Genomic DNA, 18,336 nt, shown 5'->3' with positions numbered 1-18,336 from the left:
CTGTGTTGATTCTTGATCAGCTGTTTAAAGTTGTTAAGCTTATAACCAACCTCAAAGTCTCATTTTACAATGGTTAGTTTCTCTTGAAGTTTACAAATTAATTGAACAGCAATCACTGATCAGTTTTTTATGTTCCAAAGGTGAAAAATCAGTTAACGTTTATTCTCATATAACCAAACAATATGGACAAAAGTTGTATAAATCTCAGAAACTTTTACAAGCAGGTAGAAAAATTTAAAGACCACTAAACTTCAGTGACTAATGAGCACTACCCCCCAGACATCTGATTTACATTTTAACTCCAGAGCTTGAAACTTGCAGAGATTCTCTTATCGAGAAAAACCAATAGATTACAGTTGAATAATTATAAGCAAGTGTCAGTACACTTCATAACATTATCCTTAACAAATTCAAGTACATAAAACAATTGACAGATGGTTCCAAGAATGTTGATAAATAGATAACCATAAGGAGATAAGACTTTGCATTTGTAGAAAGTTGAAACAGAAGTATCAGCAAGAAGCTGAAGGTTTTTTACAGTGAGAAAGATTCACCATTATGAATTGGAATCAAGAAGACAGGATTGTGTGGAAGCACACAAATTCATTTCTCAAGAAAAAATTTCTAATTCGACCAACAGCATGAAAAATCATGATGACAATCTTTTGGGATGCAAAAGGCCCGGTTTTTTTTAATTTTCTAGAAGATAAGCAAATTATAGAGAGCGCATAATACTATGACATGCTTATCAATAAAGTGAAATCAGCAGTATTGAAAAACCGCCCTGGATATCAGTACAAAGACATTATTCTGCTTCATCACATTACCCTTCTTCATTACAGCTTGGGTAACTCATCAATAAATTGTATCGGGAAGTACTAATTCATACAATCTTGACTTGGCCCCATCAGATTTCTACTAGTTTGGATTGTTCAAAGAGGTGCAACATGGAAAGAAGTTTAATGGTAATGACATCAAAGAAAATGTGCTAAATTGGTTCGACAGCAAGATAAAAATTGTTTTGCAGCAGGCATAAATAAGCTGTTTCAGAGATGGGTAAAAGTGAATTAATGTTGCTGGAGATTATGTTGAAAAGTGAAAAAAATGTCACGTTGATTAAAAAAATCATTTTAGCTCCAGAAAAATTTGTTTTTAATTTTTGAATGACCCTTGTATTATGTTTATCACCTTTCATTGCAAATCAAAATTTTAATTTCACTTCTTAAAGCTTAATAAAGAATAAATACATTTATTGAATAAAAAAAGTTATTTATTAATTAAAGATTAATATGTCACCAAAGCAATGTTTTTATAACTGCTCGATCGATTCTACGGTTTAAAGTTTTTTTTAAAATGATAAACTACTGAGATCTTTGTAATTTCTTTTTGAATCATGAGGTCAAAGAGATAATCCCCAATTTTGTTTTCCAGTAACAATACTTCAAGTTATTATTAGTTCGTAAATTAAGAAAACCTAAACTGAGAAAATGAAATAATGAGATTACCCAAAAGCAATTACATAAAAAAAATTGGAATGATGAAAAACATTTCTATGGAGGCTATGAATTATTAATAATGTAAGAAAGGAAGTTACTGGGAAAATAGTATGAAGAAATATTAAAAGATTAAGTTAAAAGCATAAAAAACCAATAAATCTACACTGTAGGGTAAATACAGAGTGATTTTTTAATCCTGTTACCCAATTTTAAATGTAATTTAAGAAAGGGGAATTTAGGTGGAATAAAAAAATGTATTTGTTACTTACAAAAGAGATTTAATAAAAAGCTATTACTTACATAATTGTTAAAGAATATGCTCAAAATGCCCACCCCTTGCTGTTATACATGCACGGACTCTTTTCAGCATATTAGCAGAAACCTTTTTAGGAATTGCAATGGAAATATTCATGATTAAGTCTGTAATATTGACTTTAGTTCATCAATAGTGTGAGGATTGTTTTTGAAGGCCTCGGACTTAATATAGCTCCACAAATAGTCAGGAGATGTGAGGTCTGGGGACCTTGGATGCCATAAACAATTGCTTATTATTCGATCATCAAAGAACTCTTGCAGAAAATCCACAGTTTCTCGAGACATGTGGCATGTAGTGCCGTCTTGCTGAAACCAGCAATACTGTTCTTGAGGTTCCAGGAGGGACACAAATTGGCACACAATATTCCTGTATACTTCACCGTTTACTGTCTGTTCAAAGAATACGGGTCCGACTATATGATGAGATATATGGCACACCACACACAAATTTTTTCAGGATGTAAAGGTTTGTCTTTTAAAGCGTTAGGATTTTCAAAACTTGAAAAAAGTAAAATTCACCCAAAAGTAAACCGCCCAAATTCAACAGTTTTGACTGTTCACATAACCATCAAGATGGATCCAAGCTTCATAACTAAAGAACACTGTGTTTAAAAATTTGATTCCGTTATCGTTTACGAGAGACCTATACCAATTGCAATATTGCAATCGCTTGTTTAAATCTGGAGGCTGAAGCTCTTGGACTAATCGTATGCAATATGGATACAATTTCAATTTTTTAGCAGCTTTCTGAACACTCGAATATGACAAACCGACTTGCGTGGAAAGTTTTCATAAACTTTTCCGTGGAGAATTGAGCAATCTTGTTTTCACATTCTCTAAAACGTCATCTGTCAAGCGAGTTGGTCAACCACTACATTTTCTGTCGCAAACACTAACTGTCTCCCGAAATTGGTTTGCTAGCCTAGAAATTGATATTTTTTCTGGCGGAGAAACAGCAACAAATTTAATTTGAAATGATTCTTTTACGCTCGCGTACGATTTCGTAGCAAAATATTGTTCAAGAATGAAAACTCATTGATCTGAAAGAAATTCTGTTCGTAACACGACTGGAAATGGCACAAAAGTTTACACAGCTCAAGGAGAATCAACTCACACTGCCGTATCTATACCGGTTGAGTAGCACTACCAACTATCACAAAACAAAATTTCCCTTTCTTAGAAAAAAATTACCAGACATTAACAATTGGGTAACAGGACTAAAAAATCACCTTATATAAAGCCAAACCAACAAGATATCTAATCCTCTAATTGGACAGATAGTATAAAATTCTTGCAGAAAGAGAAGTATCTACATAGGCCTTAATATTAAAATAATTCTTTAGAAAATAATAATAATTCTGTATGACACTTTGAAGCACATTTTTATCATTGATTACAGACAAAAGCTTATCAATTCTGTTTAAAACTGATATGCTAGTAGTAAATTAAAATAAATATAAACATATTGAGTTAATGGATTTCAAACAAGAAACATACACACACTTAAAATACACATAAAATGAACAAGTAATAAATTAATAAAAAAAAAATTGTAATAAAAAATACGGAACAGACAGATATAGAGAAGATAAACAGTATAATAATCAGCACCACAAAATAAGGACACCAAGATATAGATAATAACACTATTTTAACATAAATATTAAAAAAAGTAAATGTGAAATGCACGTATTGATAATACAAAAAGCAATAAAAAAAGATTCCTGAAATAGTTTAAACATTTATATTCTGCTATAAATTCATATGTATCTGTAACATCCATTATGGTTGTTTTAATATAAGATGCACAAAATTTACCTTTCCTAAAAATGAATAAGCTAGATATGGGTTTTTTTAAGTAAAAATTAAAAAAGACCAATTTTAGGAGCTTTTTTTATTTAATAAATACGAAACTACATAAGTGCTGGCTTTGAAAAACTAATAAATTTTTCCAAACAGCATCTACATCATTTTTCAAGTTTCTATTCCTGCAGCTCTACTAATACTCTGAAAAATATTAATTAATTTATATATACACGAGGGTTATTTTTTTTTCAAGGTCTAATCGGTCGCGAAATAAAAACCTGCATAAAAATTGGATGAACCTTTGTGCATATGTGTTGCGCAGCGTCTCTAGCACGGCCTTCAATCAAGCCACGTCACTTTGTTTAGTTCTGAACACGCAGCTAGCACGTAAACATGTCTACAACAATAGCATCTCCCACCAAGTGTGAAGTGCGTGGAGTAATTCGATTTCTTCAGGCTGAGGGGTGTAATGCAGCTGAAATTCATCGACGAATAAGTAATGTGTATGGTGAAACTTCAATGAATGACAGCAAAGTGCGACAATGGTGCAGGAACTTTAAAGCAGGACGTACAGATGTTCATAATGCAGGCAGTTAGGGAAGGAAGCGATTGTAAACCGATAATCTCGTTGAGTGAGTGGATGGGGCAATTCGAGAAAATCGTCGGTTCACAATTTCTGTATTGAGCAATTCGTTTTCTAAGATTTCAAGGTCAGCTCTCTATACCACTGTGAGTGAGAGACTTCAGTACCGCAAACTGTGTGCGAGATGGGTTCCCAAGTTGCTTGAGAACACAGGCGGCTTCATTCTATGATGAGGGTATTGGAAAGTTGGTACCACACTACGACAAATGTCTAAATCGGAGTGGCGACTATGTAGAGAAATAGCGTAACTATGTAAGTACTTGTTACAAATAAAAAATTTTTTATTTTCACTGTGGTTTTAATTTCGAGACCGATTGGACCTTGAAAAAAAATAACCCTCGTATATATATATATATATATATATATATATATATATATATATATTAAATAAACTATTTTAAATTATTCAAATATGATAAGTATCATAAATGATTAGTACAAAATACTGTGTTAAACTCATTTAGATAGCAGTTATTTTAAAACGAATATAAATCTTTGCAACAAAGATAGAGTAAAATTTATTTCAATAACATGAATTTATTAAATAATCAGAAGTATTTCATTTTAATTTCTGCTGTTAAAAAGTATCACAAAACTACAGTTTTAACCTTAACCCTATAAGGAATCTTATAGAATGAATAATACTTCAAATTTTAAAACAATTTGTTATGGATTTTTAATTATAATTAAAATAAAGCTTTCAGAATCAAGAACGCTAAAAACACTTTAAAAAAATTCTTAAAGTGCCTAAAAATTTTTTAACAGGCTCAACAAAACTAAAATTCAAGAGAACAAATTTTTATATATTCATGAGGGTCGTTCAATAATTAAAGAAACAAATGAATGTAGAAAAATGATTTATTCAATGACAGTAAAACTGAAAGTACTTTTCAAAATAATCTCAGCTAAATTTAGGCACTTGTCATATCTAATTGTGAGCTTTCTTATTCCAGCAGTAAAGAATTGTTCACCTCATTGGTATGAGCTATTTTTGTAGAAATTCTTGACCTGTTCGTTGTTACTGAACTTTGTGCCACATTTTTGAGATGAAAAAGAATATGATGGTGTGAAATTGAGACTGTAAGTTAGACATGGTAACATTTCCTGACCTGAATTTTATATAACTTTCCAAGTCTTTTGTATGACTTGGGTAAGTGATATCATGCAGAATTAGAATTACAACTCTTGACAGAGAACTGGGGTATCTCCTCCTCCTTATTGCAAATTTCACTTTATTTTCTAGCATGACACAATAATATTCTCTGTTGATTTTACATTGTTATAACAAATAATCACAAAAAATTGGGTTTTTATAGTTCAAAACACTGTTAGCATCACTTTATCAGCTGCCAAAATGTTTTCCTGGTACGGTAACTGAAATGTTTCCATTCCATACTCAAATATACTTGGATTCCAGCTCAAAATGATCAATCTAAATTTCACCAAAAATTATTATAAAACATAAAAATTACTTTCTGAAATAACTTATTCTTTTTTTTTTGGCATGATGATATTACCACAAGCTTGAAGCTTGTGGCATAGAATATGGAAATTGAATTTTGTAGAATGTGAAAAACGCTATGCCTGACCAAGATTCAAACCCAGAACTTCTAGATGAAATGCTGAGATGCTACCACTCTGCCATAGAGATCAGACTTAAGTTTCATATAAATGTAAATTCAGTTGTCTTTGTGATTTTGATTTAACCATCTCGTACTTCTCTTTAAACATATTCTGTGGTAATCCAGCTAATCACAGATAACGAAATCAACAGTGCTAATACTCAAACCAAAAATTTCAGAATTTCCCTGATTTTAATAAGTCTGTCCTTGCGAATAAGATGATTTGCAAACAAGATCATTTATGAACTTGAAATGATGAAGACAAATGATCAGGTCATTTGACTTTGTAAAGTGTCAATAAAAACTTCCATCGATCTTTCATTACAATGAAAGTCTGTGCGAGATATTTGTTCTTCCTGACAAACTGTTTGATCCATCTATAAAATTTTGAATAATTAATACACTATTTACCATACTGTTTCAACATCCACGAATGAATTTAATTTGGTTTTACACCTTCAAAAAATAAAAATCTTATCACACTGCAATGTTCTTTATTGTACACGTGTCAAGTAGAATTGACTTTTTGAAATAAACAAAAGTGGTTATAATAATGGAAATTTAAATATTTTTTATGTCATAGATATCAACAGTTTAAGTTTATTCTATTACATAGTATTTTCAATGTTGACTCATTAATTATACAGGGTCCGGCATATAAATCTGACGATTTTGTAGTAATTGTTATGTTGGCGCCACTGTCAATGAGAAGGCGGGAGTGTTGTATATCAACAGGTCTATTCATACTATTTCAGTAGCCAGTATGTCATGGTCGGGTGAACAACAAGCGTTTGTGATTGAAGCCTATTTTAAAAATAACGACTGTTATTGTAACACAGCGTTTGTTTTGCAGACATTTCAATTTAAATCGACACGTGTCTGTTCCTAGTAGGAATACGATATTGTTGTGGGTGAAGAATTTTAAGAACACATCGTCTGGTTTAAAAATGAAACCGACAGGACGAAAACGGACTGTAAGAATGCCTGAAAACATTAACGCTGTAAGGTTAGCTGTTACGCGGTCTCCACGACCATTTCTGCGCTAGCCATTTCTGATCGAAGTGTATGACGAATTCTTCATGCCGAACTGAAATTCCATCTGTATAAGATGATGTTATTGCAGCAACTTCATGCAAATGATTAGACGTCTCGCAAAGCAGCTTGCGAGATCATCCTCGAAAATGTCCACCAGGATGCCATTATTCTTTTAAGTGACGAGGCGCATTTTCATCTGTCAGGATTTGTGAATAAACAAAATTACCGTTATTGGGCTTTGCATAATCCACAGCAAATTCTTGAAAAAACAATTCACAGTCGATATGTTACAGTGTGGTGCGCAGTTTCAAACTTCAGCATAATTGGCCCGTATTTTTTTTAGGAGTTAAATCGCAGAGTAACATCTCATCGATACGTAAATATGTTGAATGAATTTCTGCGACCGAAACTTAATGACTTTCAAGGACATAAAATTTGTTTTCAACAGGAGGTGCCACCGCCCATATGGCGAGAATCGCAACGGATGTTCTGCGAGAAACCTTTCCTAAACGTTTGATTTTCCGATTTGGCGACATTCCTTGGCCGGCGCGTTCACCTGATCTGGCTGTCTGTGATTTTTTTCTGTTGGTGTATCTCAAATATAAAGTCTTCAGTAGCCGACCACAGTCAATTGCAGAACTCAAGGAGGCCATTCAACGAGAAATTGAAGCGGTTCCACAAGTGAGAATAAGAGAGAGAGAGAGAGAGAGAGAGAGAGAGAGAGAGAGAGAGAGAGAGAGAGAGAGAGACACACACACACACACACACACACACACACACACACACACACACACACACCACACACACACACACACACACACACACACACACACACACACACACACACACACACACACACACACACACACACACACACACACACATACAAGTACATACAAACATCTAGAAAATTTCCATCCGTTTTTTTTGGGTTCCTTAGGTGTCAAAACATCAAGATCCTGTGAAAACTGCATGTATCCAAATGGACGGATTACTTTCCCTTCTAGAGCTGTAGTGCTATCTAGACTGTAAAGTAATATATAATACAAAAACTAGCAATATATTCAAAGATTAACATACAAGTATAATAGTGTTTCTTTTCTTACAAAATTTATTTATCAAGCTACTAAACATTTATTAATACTTTTTAAAAACTAATATTAGAGCTCTCACACTGGAACATTCCACATTTAATTTTTAATCTAGATTAATAATTAAAAAAACAACTGAAATGGTTTTTAACAAGACATGAAAATAAAATCAGGGTAGTGCAAAAACGTGTAAAACAAATAAAAATTTTCGTTTGGAAAAACTAACAAACGAATGAACGAACAAACAAACAAACGAACACTACTCACATGTGTACATATGTGGTGTTATTATGGAAGACATAAGTGAGACAGAGTCCATATCAACATTGCTAGTCTCTACTGTAATTGTTGGGGTACCTAAAACACAAACAGTGACAGTGCGATATATGTTTAAAAAACTATCAGTGTTGGGTCTTTTTTTAAAATATATCTTAAAAAGAAGACTATAAAAGTGTTACGAAGTTTTTTTTTAAAAAAAAGTAAAATAAATATTTGATATAGATTAAGAAAATAGATAAGTAAAAAAATGAAACCTCAAAATAATGTCATAACTTTAATTAATTACAAAGCTCAAACCATGAAAAATGCCATAGAAACAATTTTGAACTTTCCCAACAGTATTTGTTTAGACCATAAATATTTTTTTTATAGTAAACCTGAAATTATAATTACTTCTATGATTTTTTTTAAAAAGTTTTTAATATTAAAAAAACAAATTCAAACTTGATTAAAAGTAATTTACCTTAATCCTTTAATTAATATAATCACACATTTTCAATTTTACAAAAAATTATATCCACTACTTTTTGTATATTTATGATTTTGTCTTTTACTTTTTTTGGTATAAATATAAGTTTATTGTTACTATAATGAGCATGCTGTGATCTTTAATCAACAGATATAAATAATTTTTAATTCTAAAATTTTCACAAAAAAAAATAATAAAACGGAACATCAAAAGTTATCCTGTCCAGGCGATCACCATCTGTACTGATCTAGTGATTTACATTTATACAGTGTACCAGGAAGTGTTAGCCAACCTTAAGGGACTGATTCAGGACATCAAAATAAAGAAAACGATCCATGTGGACAAATGCCCTAAACTGCTACATTTTCCATCTGTTCACGATTTTTTTTTTCATAATAATATATATCTTAAAAACAGATTGAGATATTTTAATGAAATTTGGTGTACATGCCAACAAATATTCTCCACTAAATTTGAAAATTTTTTTGTTAAAATTATTAATTAGCTCTATAAATATTAGTTTATGGAATTACGTTGTATTAAAAGAAATGTCAAACATTTTATTACAAACAAAATAGCACCTTATTTGTTCCAATTAGTTGACAAACAATTATGTGTCCTTTTTTACTTCATTTAATAATTTCTATTATTAATAATAATAATAGAAAAGTCACAAAACTGTAAGACTGTAATTTGTGATCTATTTTAACTATTTACATCTCAGTCGTTTATCAACCAATTTGAATTAATGATTAACTTTTTATTTAACATATTTTGATAAGTTAATATTAATATTTATGGAGCTATTAATGATTAAAAAATTAAATGGGCACTATTAGTTTAATTTTTAAACTTATTTATTTCGTACATGTTGTTGGACATATATATACACTAATATTTTTTTTAAAAATATCTCAATCTGTACTTAATATATAAATTTTTATTATAAAAAACAAAATGGTAAACAGAGGAAAAAAAAATGCGAGAAAAGGCACTAGTCCTCATGAACATTTTTTTTCTTTATTTCAATGCCCTGAATTAGTATGATAAGTTTCCCAAACACTTTTCAGGACTTTTGTATATGTGCATTTTATCTCTATTTTCTGTTTTTTTTTTTCTATTTTTTTTTTTATTACGATATCGTATTAGAATACTTCTGTTGATGAAATACAGAAATATAATACAAAAAAAATTAATATCTTTTGATGAAAATGTATGACGATTACAAATTTTGACAAGTGATGAAAATGTTGAGATTATGGAAGCAAATTACTGATAATAATGAAAAATTTATTCATTAATTAGATATTCCATTGTACTTTCAGTTTGATACATAAAAAATTTAATATAACATTAATAATCTGATAAATTTTTGAATTTAAAAATCAAAGCAGGTATTTACATTGAACTAACGGGCCAATCAAAGGTTGAATATATAGGTGTTCAATTTCTAATGCAACCCACCATTCCGCCTTCTATAATATTTGAATTGATTATCCAACTCCGCTATATTTTACTAGAATGGCCTGGTCCAAAAAATGAACATTGCAAAGATACAGTAAAACTGCTACTGATAGCCATAACAAAGCAATAATAATGCTCATGAATTGTTACAGAAAAGATTGTATTTTCACAAGACGAACGTGTTTTTATTTTTGAGTTGTATTTTAGCATGGATCAGTGGTTGGACGGGAAGAATATTTTTGCCGTAACTACCGTGATAAACCAGCATCTAACAAGACATCAGTTTTGAGGTTAGTGGCTAAATTTAGAGAAACAGGTTCTGTTGATAACAAGGAACACAAAATATCGATGATAGTGATGAATGCAGACACAGTCACTGAAATCAAAGACCTATTAACTGCCTCGCCAAAAAAAATAATAAGACGCTTGTCAGCTGAAATTAATTTACCAAAATCAACCGTTCATCAGGCGACAAAAATATTAAACCTATAACCTGATTGATTTCAAACAGTTCATCAACTTTTTAATCAAGACAAAGAAAAGTGGCTAGAATATTGTCATTGGTTTCATCAATTCATACATGGGGATATTCATGTTATGGACTCGATTTTTTTCACAGATAAGGTGTGGTTTCATTTGGACAGATACTAAACAGCCATAAAAGTAAGATTTATAGTACTGAAAATCCCCATAGTATCATGAAAAATAATTGCACCTACAGAAGATAGGCTTACGATGTGTGATATCACAAAAAAATTTACTGGTCCTCTTTTCTTCAGATAGACCGTTACTGCAGAACGATGTCAGAATATTTTATTGCAATTCATCGCACTCGTTGAAGAGTGATACTGCTGGTTCCAATATGACGGTGTAACATCACACTACACAAATTCAACTTCTGATATTGTTAACGAATTCTTTGGTGGTCGTGTTATTGGTCATGGCTTATGGCCACCTTCGGCTTTGACTGCACCAGATTTTTCTTTGGGATTACCTCAAAGAAAAAACCTACATGAGTAAACCATGAACACTTGAAAAACTGAAGGTCAGTATCGAACAAGTTGTTTTAAATATCAACCCAAAACCTCCTAAAACTGTTGCAACTGTTGTGAAGGGGGAAGCGTATATTCATGAAGATGGCGGCCACTTCCAGCATTTACTCTAGAGTTTAAGTATTGGAAAGTTTGGAAATAAAATATTTAATTTAATAATTTAAGAAATGTTTTTTTATTTAAATATATCTACTGACATAGATAGGTTGCATTTCATATGGAAAACCCTTACATTTAACTGGGGGAAGGACTTTTTTTATAATAACCTAACCTTCAAGTAACAATAAAAAATATTCCATCTTGATAAAGCTTAATTTAAAAAAAATTAAGTCAAATATAATATTAATATTCCAGGATAAAAATACTTAAAAGTTTACAAAAAAATTACATTTTTTGCGATGGGGGTTTCATGAACATTTTTTAACTTCTCTAATGATAAAAATTTGTTGATAAGGAATTTTATTATGTTTGATAAATTATAGAAGAGAGTAATTTTTACAGTTAAACCCTCATCAAGATAAAGAAATTGTACCACTATTTTAACAGAATAATTCGTTCTATTCAACATAGCAACCGTACCAAATTTTGAGTGCAGACTAAACATTTCTGAAATACATAAATAATATAAAACTAAATGGATGTCAATACATGCATATAAATACACATGTGTATAGAATTTTGTAATCAAGAGTTTAGTTTTTGTTTTTTAGATTTCAAAACAATTTTTGAACTGAAAAATATGAAAAAAAAAATCGAGGAATGGAATTTCAACAATAATTAATGTTATATAATTTAACAGATAGGAAAGTAACATGACCGTAAAAAGTTGGCAGTTTGCTATTCATTTTTAATTCTTTTTAAATGTAAACATATTTTTATTGATAACATCAAGAAATAAACTCGAACTGGCAAATTTATCTGCTCGTACAATCATCATATGATAGGTAGTAAATTAGCAGATGATATAATGTTTAACTGTACGGAAAAATTCAAAATTCGTTGTGATTTCATAAATCAAGGGTTCACAGGAATTATTTTCTGAGAGATATTTAAAACTTTCAAAATAGTTAAGATAATTAAAAAGTTTTTATTTTTGCAGAATTCTTAAGGTTTACAGACAGATGTAATTATGAAAAAAAAGAAAAAAACAAAAAACACTGGACATAATTATATCAAGGAGGCTGTTCTAAAAAATCCCAAAATCTTTTCTTTTTTTTTTAATTATAAAATTATTGGAAATATTTAAAAAACAAGTGAGTCTTGTCTTACCTCCAATAAAATAGCCAGTTTGAAGTTAATCTTTGTTCACTTTATTTAACTGTTATCCTTTCAAATCAGGTCTCGGTATGGGAAATATAAAGATCTACTAAATTCAAGACAGATGAGCAGCATGGCTGAATAAGATGTTTTTAAAATGGTTCTCAAATATTTTGTTATGGAACTAACATTGTGGTACCAATTATTTCTAATTTTTTCTGTAAAATATGACGTGTGTTCAAAAAGTAACGAGAATTTTGAAATTCATGTGTTGTATTAGTCTGATTCTCAGGATTTTTTCATTATTGTATTGGTAAACATGTCTGAAAAGTATCTGTACATTTTTAGCCATATTGGATATTTAGTTTGTTGTCAGATGTCAAAAGGATAACATGTGTTTTGATACGATCGGCGATTTTTTATTTGTATAAATAATGGATCAGAAAATTTATATTAAATTTTGCTATAAGAATAGAATAAAGTGTAGTAATGTTTTAAGAATGTTAAATATTGCTTTTAGTGAGTCTGCTATGAATAAAACAAGGGTTTACGAATGGTATAAATGTTTCCAAGAAGGTTGTTTGTACACATTGAAGATGATGAGTGGCTCGGATGCCCCAGCAAATCAGCAACCGATGAAAACGTGAAAGAAATGATTATCAATAATCACCAAATGACAATCAGAGAAGTCGCTGCTGATGATGTTAAGATATCAACTGGCTCATGCCATGAAATTTTTTTGGATGTTTTGGGTATGAAATGTGTGACAGCAAAATTTGTTCCAAAACTGTTGAATTTTGAACAAAAACAGTGGCAAATGGAAGTTGCTCAGGAATTGCTAAATGAAGTCAATAATGATGCAGAACTACTGAAACATGTCATAACAGGTGACAAAACATGGGTTTACGGACATGATATTGAAACTAAGGCTCAATTGTCCCAGTGGAGGGCATTCTGGATCACGAAGAACAAAAAAAGCTTGACAATTTGAAAGGTCGAATGTGAAGTTATGTTCACAATATTCTTCAATTTTAACTATATAGTGCATCATAAGTTCTTTATGAGTTTATCGCCGTTTGCATGAAGTAATCCGAAAAAATGCCTGGATTTGTGGCAAAACAATTTATGGCTTTTACACAACGATAATGCACCTGCTCACCCTTCAGTGCTTGTTCATCAATTTTTAGTCAAAAACAACACTACCATGATACCTTAGCCGCCATATTCGCCAGACATGGCCCTGTGTGATTTTTTCTTTTCTCAAAAATAAAGAGAATCTTAAAGGGCCGTCATTTTACAAGCATAGATGAGATTAAAAGCGAATCGCTGAAAGAACTAAACACTATTCCAAACATCGAGTTCCAGAAGTGTTTCAGGGATTGGAAAAAGCGCTGGCATAAGTGTATAATATCTAATGGGGGACTATTTTGAAGGGGGTAAACATTAATGTAGAAGAATAAATAAAATTCTTTCCCAAAAAAAAATTCTTTACTTTTTGAACACACCTCATATCATGAAGTCAATATTAAGTGTTTTTACTGTTTCCCAAGCTTTCAAATGGAAGAATCGAAATGCACATTTTCATGTAAACATATATCACTGAGAGACATCATTAAAGGTATTTTCAAATTTGGATCATCATCTGTTAATATATAACTGTAATTAAATTATCATCATAAATCTCTTTCATCATTACATGAGAATCCATAAACGTGAACCCAAATTTTAATTGAAATTTAATATTAGCTTGCAGCTCATGCATATCAGTCTTCTTGATTATCACAAAATTTACTATAATCAAACATGTACGAAGAAATGTACATCAATGAATAAATGAATAATTACAGAAGGAAGATGCAACCAATGACAGATTAATCGAAAAGGATACCATTACTCAGCACTATTTATCAGAAAATGCTACAACTTTGTGTTAACATGCTATTTAAACATTTTTTTAAATACGTGTTGTAATTGTTAGTTTGTAATGGATTTTTTGATTCTATGGCATGTACTAACCGTAAATCTGAATGATAACATACTAGATCCACTCCTATCTCTGTTCTTTACAGCTCTACATTTCAGGTAAGTATCTGGTGATTATGAGTTGAGTTGTTATCTAATCAATAACGATTCTACATAACTTTATAAGGAAAAAATACATTCCATTGTAGACAGAAAATCGACATACATTGAACTGAAATTCTTCTATGCACATACGAGGGACATTCAATGATTAATGAGACAAATTGATGTAGGGAAAAAACAGTTCATTCAATGATAATGAAACACTTTGAGGGTCAAATTAACAACCTTGGGAACACATTTAATCAGCTATTCAATCATAATTTATCTAAACATAACATCTCTTGTTGATTTCAGAATGTCAGCTTCGCTTGAAATGTGTATGTTGGAAGAGGAACATTCAGTGATAAGATTTTTATATTCGTATCACAGTTTGTGAAACCGGCAAAAATTAACTCAACAATGTTGAAACAGTATGATGAAAAGTGTTTAAACAGCAGTAACATGTATAAGTGGGTGGAACAGTTATTTTAGAACAGAACAAGTGACTGATCTCCATCGTTCTGGAAGACCAGTTGAAGTTTTGACTACTGCACTGCAAAATCACTTAAATAATCTTATTTGTGAAGACAGGCAAGTAAAAATTTTCTAAATTGCTGAGTTGTGTAATATTAATATTGGAACTGCACATTCAATCATTCATAATGTGCAGAATTATCGCAAAACGTGTTCGAGATGGGATCCAAGACAGCTGACTCAAGGACACACATACAGACACCCGGATTCGCATTTGTTCTGAGCTCAAAGAACGGTTTGAAACGGACAGTAATGAACCTGTGATGAAAAATGGATACTCCATTTTGAGCCTGAATCCAAATGGCAAAGTCTTGAGTTGAAACATACGGATTCGCCCACCAAACAAAAAATTCAAAACTCATGTGTCAGCTGGTAAAGTGATGTTGACAGTCTTCTGGAACTCGCAAGGCCCAATTTTTGGGGATTAGAAGAACAACGTACTGTGAACAATGAGTACATTCTAACATGCTTCAACAGAAAGTGAGACCAACGATAAGGTGAAAACGTCAGCGTGCTCTCTCAAAATATGTGATTCTCTTGCATGACAATGTGCACCTCCACATCGCTCACAGAACGGGAGAAATACTCGAAAAGTTGGGGTCTAGACTTTTCCCTGGCTGATTTTCACTTGTTTGGTCCACTCAAAGGCCTTTCATGCATCAAGAAGTTAGATGATAATGAAGCGGGTTAAAAAGCGACACACAAATGGTTCAAACAGCAAGGTAAAGACTGCACGAATCAGAAAGCTTACAGAACAGTGGGAAAAGTGCCTAAATATTGCTTGAGACTATGTTGAAAACTAATGTAAGCTTCATCGTCATTAAATAAATCGTTATTTCTCTACATCAACTTGTCTTGTTAATTACTGAATGTCCTTCGTACAAAAGTAGTACTGTTTTGATATAAACAGTATAGATATAAAAAAAATATTTAGCTTTTACAGAAAAACTAACAAATTTTTTAGTAAAAAAAAAAGAGAAGATTTAATGAAAGCAATCATTAGTCAAATTCAAAAAATTACTTTCACAATAAATAAAATTGTTCTTACAATTGTACTTAACTATTACTTTTTATACACTCTTTTAATGAAGTTAATGTACAGGATGTCCCATATAAAATGCAACCAATCAATCACTCATCCATGAAATTTCAAAAGTCAAGCATACTCCCCTACTCGTTACTGAAATGCTCTTCCAACATCTGAACATCGTGGCGACGCAGTAGAACACTACCGATAGTAACAACAATGCAATCATAACATTCAGTGTAGTGCTAGAGACAAGATTGTGTTTTTACTAGATGAACATGTTTTGATTGTTGAGTTGTACTTTAGTACGAAATCAGCGGTTGCAGTGCAAGATTTGTATCGCCATAAGTACCCAGATAAACCGGCTCCTAACAAAATCTCAGCATTAAGGTTAGTTGCAAAATTTAGAGAGATTGGTTCTGTTAATAACAAGGAACACAAAAGATCTGCGTCAGTGTTGAATACAGATATAGTCACTGAAATCAAAGACCGATTACTCGCCTCGCCAAATAAATCGATCAGATGTTTGTCTGCTGAAATTAATTTGTCTAAATCGACTGTTCATCGGGCGACCAAACAATTACAATTATGACCTTATCGTATTCAAAAGGTTCATCAACTTCTTGAGCCCGACAAAGAAAAACGGCTACAATATTGTCAACGGTTCCGTCGATTTCTGTGTGAGGGAATTAATGTTATGGATTCGTTATTTATCACAGATGAAGCACAGTTTCATTTGGATGGCTACGTAAACAGTCAAAACAGTAGAATTTGGAGTGCTGAAAATCCCCACGTTTATCACGAAAACCAGTTACACCCGCAGAAGTTGGGCGTGTGGTGCGCGATATCGCGGAAGAAAGTAATTGGTCCTATTTTTTTCGAGTACACCATTAATGCAGAATGATATCAGGATATTTTATTTCAGTTCATCGCACTCTTGGAAGAGGAAGACAGACACTGCTGGCTACAACATGACAGTGCGACATCGCACTACGCGGGTTGAACTTCTGATTTCGTCGAGGAATTCTTTGGTAATCGTGTTATCAGTCGAGGCATGTGGCCACCAAGATCTCCAGATTTGACTGCGGCGGATTTTTTTCTGTGGGGTTACCTCAAAGAAAAAGCCTACAGCAATAAACCACGAACACTTGAACAATTGAAAGTCAATATTGAACAAGCTGTATTAAATACCCAGCCACAAACTTTGAAAAAAGTTGCAAGAAACACTGTAAAAAGAATTGAAGCTTGTATTCAAGAAGATGGCGGCCACTTCCAACATTTACTCTAAATGTAAGTTAATGGATGGTAATAATAAAAATTACATTTACATTTACACATGCCTTTTTATTATTTCAATACCTACCAATATAAGGTTGGGTTGCGTTTTATATGGGACATCCTGTATATCCTGCAATAATACGTATCACTATTATGCTATTTTTCCTAGTGCAATACTAGAAAAAGAAGTAAATATTGAAGTATTTTATATATATATATATATATAAAAATAATTTACTGATAATAATTTACTAATGTTTAATAAGTTTTCTTCAAATAAATTAAAACTTTAAAGAATTACACAGAAATAGTTCAGTTTATTATGGTATAAAGCTCAAATTTTTCCATCAACACAGATGTAAACAAAAGATAAGAACACAAGTTTTTTTCTTTTAGTGTACATATTTCTGTAAGATAATCTTTCATAACTTATTTTTAATAAAAAAAATAAAAATAATACAATTTTATTTTAATAAACTAATTTATAAAACAAATTCTAATTTTAGTTGTTTTGAATGCTTTATATCAATCTAAAAATAACAAATTAAATGCCATAATTTTTTTAATAACCAGATTCAATCATTACTGGTATAAACAGAAGATTTTGTAATTTTTTCATTTAATTATTAAAATTCCTATTTATTACTAGTATAAATATTTTAGTACGTTTTCAACTGCATTTTAAAAATAAAACATAGGGAAAATGTTTAATAAAAATTTTAACCATTAGTTACATGTGATTTTTAGATGAACATGAAAATAAACCCAACACTGATTTTAAAAAGGTGCAGAAACGGTGAAAAAAAGAAATGAAAAAAAAAACAAAAGATCACAAGTGCATAAAAAACACTCTTAAAAATAAAAATGCATGTCACAATGTAGACACAAGAAAGATAATTAAAAA

The 18,336-nt window shown here is 31.3% G+C and overlaps 1 protein-coding gene across 1 annotated transcript in view; it reads right to left on the bottom strand.

The window, feature by feature from the left end:
- Nucleotides 1-18,336, bottom strand: part of Liprin-gamma (liprin protein kazrin) — a 316,506-nt gene that overhangs the window by 110,780 nt on the left and 187,390 nt on the right. The window lies entirely within an intron of this gene.

This window comes from Lycorma delicatula, chromosome 13, assembly GCF_047948215.1.
Source record: "Lycorma delicatula isolate Av1 chromosome 13, ASM4794821v1, whole genome shotgun sequence".
In the NCBI taxonomy this organism is placed as follows: Eukaryota; Metazoa; Arthropoda; class Insecta; order Hemiptera; family Fulgoridae; genus Lycorma; species Lycorma delicatula.
The sequence above is the reverse complement of the archived record's forward strand: the minus strand, read 5'-3'. Positions and strand labels throughout refer to the sequence as shown.